This window comes from Leptonychotes weddellii, chromosome 4 (assembly GCF_054177405.1).
Source record: "Leptonychotes weddellii isolate Sample4059 chromosome 4, ASM5417740v2, whole genome shotgun sequence".
Classification (NCBI taxonomy): domain Eukaryota; kingdom Metazoa; phylum Chordata; class Mammalia; order Carnivora; family Phocidae; genus Leptonychotes; species Leptonychotes weddellii.
Window position 1 is genome coordinate 49,041,614 of NC_138372.1, and position 3,968 is coordinate 49,045,581.

Consider the following 3,968-nt stretch of genomic DNA (forward strand, 5'->3'; position numbering starts at 1 on the left):
TCCTATGTCACAATGTTACTGTGATGATTAAATGAGTTAATGTATATAAAGTGCCTGGTACACAGTAGTGTACAAGGTGGTAGTTATTATTTTTATTAATATTAGTCCAGATAATGTACCATATGATCACATCCCAACAATGGTTAGTCACAGGGCTGGAAAGCTCAGTAACCTATGGGACTAAAACATGGTTGGGAAGCTCCTTAGGGGCAGCTGTTCCTTCTGTACTAACCAGAAGGTCTTTCACACCATCCTTTTTGTTCCCACCTTTTTTTTTTCCCCACCAGGAGGCTGCAAGTGAGAAGTAGTTTAGCTTCTGGGGACTCTTGGCATCTTTTCAGCCTAAAACCCTGTCCTGAATATAGCAGACATTCAATAAATATGTTTGTAATGAAAAGATCCTTTAGGAGATCCTATCTATTTTCTATCTAGACAAGAGCCTATATATATATATATATATATATATATATATATATAGCCAAAGAAAATGCATCTGAAATTTACTATATGATCACTTGTGACTGTAAGTAGGATAAATACTTAGAAGGACAATTACTGGGTTAAAAGGTATATGCTTTTTTTTTTTTTTTTTTTTTAAAGATTTTGTTTATTTATTTATTTGAGAGAGAGAGAGAGACAGAGAAACAGCATGAGAGGGGATAGGGTCAGAGGGAGAAGCAGGCTCCCTGCTGAGCCGGGAGCCCGATGTGGGACTCGATCCCAGGACTCCGGGATCATGACCTGAGCCGAAGGCAGTCGCTTAACCAACTGAGCCACCCAGGCGCCCAAAAGGTATATGCTTTTTTAATTTGGAAAAATAGCTGACCTCCATTCATTTGTGCTAATCTAGTTCCTACCAGGAGTGTGTGCGATTCTGGATTCCCTACATCCTTGCCAATATTGAGTACTGTCAGACTTTTTAATGCTTGCCAATTTCATGGGTGTGAAATGGTACTGCATGGTTGTTTTATATTGAATTTCCTTAACAAATAATGAAGTGAAGATCTTTTCACATGACTGTTGGCCATGTGTGAATAAGGCCTCTTCATGTCTTTCCCCATTTTTGTTTTAACTTGATGCTTTGTCTTTTTCTTATTCACTTACAGTTCTTTAAGTACTCTGGATACTAATAATTTGTTGGCTTATATGTCCGAACAATTTTAAAAAATATACCTAAGCATGCAAGCTATCCCCAGTGGGAATATGAACAAGCTGTGCCCAATGGAAATTAACACCCCAAATGCTTCCAACCTTTCTAGAGAACTGTATTTTAGACAAATATCAAAGCTTTTAGGTTATAGAGAAGGGAGTGAACAGTTGATGGAAGTATTTTGTAAGAAGTAGGTCTTGAAACAGTGGTAGAAAACTGGCCCTGAGTTTCTCCCACCAGAAATTACCTGCCCGAAATCCTGCTGGGGCAAAGAACCCTTTCCTGAGCTGCAGTATTCCCTGGAAAGACAGAGACTGGAACTTGAGCCAGTCTCCATCAGCAGATGGTGCTTTCCAGGACAAGTTACTTGGAGAGGAGGACAGGTGATCTGCGGTTTAATCCTTCACTGCCATTTCTAACCATATACCCCTAAAAACAAATCACATTGAATGGAAATAATGATTACTACCGAGGGATATTGGAAAGATCAAATGAGATCATAAATATGAAAGACCTCTGTAAATACAAGGATATTTGCTAGGCTTTGCGAAGTAACCAACCCTGTGTCAGAGTGGGAAAAACTCATTGACCTACGATCTTTAGGCCCTATTCCCTACCATCTCTTCTGCATACAGGTGCATAATTGTCCAACAGTAGTTCTCCAGGTGTGGTCTCTAGACTAGCAGTATCAACCTCTCCTGGAACTTGTTAGAAATGCAGTGTTGGCCCCCACCTCACAGCTACCAAATCAGAAACTCTGGAGATAGGGTCCAGCAATCTGTCTTAACAAGCCTTGCTGTAATTCTGATGTATGGTAACGTTTGAGAACCACTGGCCTAGCTGGATGTGCAAAGGCTTTAAAGTCAGCAAATGTGTGTTCTAAAATGTTAACTCTCTCATTTGCCAGCTTATGGCATGAGCAAGTTACTAGGTCCCTCTTCTGTAAAAGGAAGATGGTATCACCTCCCTCACAATGTTGTTTTGAGAACAAAGTATCCTAGCTATGCTACTTTTTAGCTGTGTATCCTTTGGCAAGTCACTTCTCCTCCTTTCTGCCTCATTTTTCTCATCTAAAAAAGATGGAATGGCAAGAGTTACCGTGTATGCACTGTTTACTCTGTACCAGCCACTGGCCAGACCTGTGCATATTTTTATTTCATTTCATTCTGACAATAACCTTGTTTTGCCATCTGTTTTACCAATGAGAAAATTGAAGCACAGAGAGGTTAAGTAACATTTCCAAAGTTACACAACTGGTAAACTGGGATTCAAACCCAGGCAGGGTGCTGTGAAAGCCTTTGCTTTCAACACAATGCTTAGCAAATAAGTTCTCAATAAATGTCTGAAGATGATGATAAGAAGAGTGCCTGGTACAGAGTAGATACTCCATGTATCAGTTCCCTTCCCTTTGCCTTGTAGTGTGGCTTCATGGGAGTCTCTGCAGCTTTTCTTATAGTCATGCTGCCCTCCTGTGTGGTGACCCTCCTTACTAACCTTCCTTCACCCCCAGGCAGCAATTTTTCTCTATTCGTCTCGGTTATGGCCACTCAGATGCTCTGAGCAAACATCCAGAGGCTTGGTGGGCTGGAGGAAGACGAAGTGAAGCCACCCTGCTGTCACCACCTCAGCATGTTTTGGGAATGAATGACTCAGCTAGAAGAGGGTCAGGGCTAGTCACTGAAAGGTCATTAGGTCTGCCTAATTTGGGACATAGCCTTCAAGCCTCTTTTGCTCTCAAATTTCCAAAAGAATGTAAAAGCTCTTTTTTGCTCAGTTTTTCTTCAGTGTAAAATTTACAGCTGGGAAGTTGAACCCACAATATTAACAACAGCATTTTTTCTTTCATTTTTGTTTTACAAGGACAATAAAAAGCCTTATTCTTTTTCAATTCAGGGTTTCACTCATTGTTCTTGAAAATTCTATTTGGTTTTGCTTTCAAGATGGCCTCCCTTACTGGGCATGACTCACTGGTCTAGTGACTCAGAAGTGGCATCAAACAAGACAAGGACTGTGCAGAGCTGTGAAAGGACTTGGTGGCCAGTGGAGCCTGTTTGAGCTTTCGCTAAACCCAGCTATTGACATAGGGCATCATTTCCCTTAATGGGTGTTTACAGAGGTCCTTGATACCAGTTTCTTCGAAGTGTGGGGTTTGTCAGAGACACTGCTTTATTTTGGAAAGCTCCAAGGCTTGAGCCCATTCTGGTCCCTTGACTGGATGGGGCCTTGAGGTTTACTGTGGGGCAAGACAAGACTTCTGAGAATTCACCTGACCCTGCTTGGAATAGCCCCAGAACCAGAGATCTAAGGCTTTTGTAAATATTGTAGCAGGAGGGAAAGTAAAGGCTCTTTTTATTTGAAGAGGACTTCAAACCTCTTTCCACTTAATTAAAAAACAACAACAACAACCAGTCAATTAAGGATGGATAGAGATGAACACATATGTGATAAAGCAAATAGCAAAATGTAGTCAAAGATGTTCGCCATGCAACACTTCCAACTTTCCATATGTGTGAAACTTTTCAAAGTACAATGTTGGGTAAAATGTAGGTTCCCCTAGAAATGACCACACTCTCAAAAGCAACTGGCTTCCTTTTTAATATAAATGGCAGCCCATTTCCTACTTCCTCACTCCTCCCAGACTTAGTCTTTTTTTCCTGGGAAGCCTCCTTGATTAAAGCTCACCTCCTGGAGCGAGGCTGGCAAGGGGGAGCTACTCCTTTATGCCAAGGCCCGTATGTTCTTTCTGATGTGTAACTCTCACAGCAGCACTACCAGCTAGTTATTATTTTCTGTAGAAGGTGCAGAGGGGTAAACTTGA

At 41.3% G+C, this 3,968-nt stretch overlaps 1 long non-coding RNA gene across 1 annotated transcript; it reads left to right on the forward strand.

Annotated features, from left to right (window-relative positions):
* Positions 1–465: 465 nt before the first annotated feature.
* LOC145721284 (uncharacterized) lies at positions 466–2,802 on the forward strand. The gene is made up of 2 exons (XR_014144896.1): positions 466–567; positions 793–2,802. It is a non-coding gene; the product is annotated as an uncharacterized LOC145721284 (long non-coding RNA).
* Positions 2,803–3,968: the final 1,166 nt, after the last annotated feature.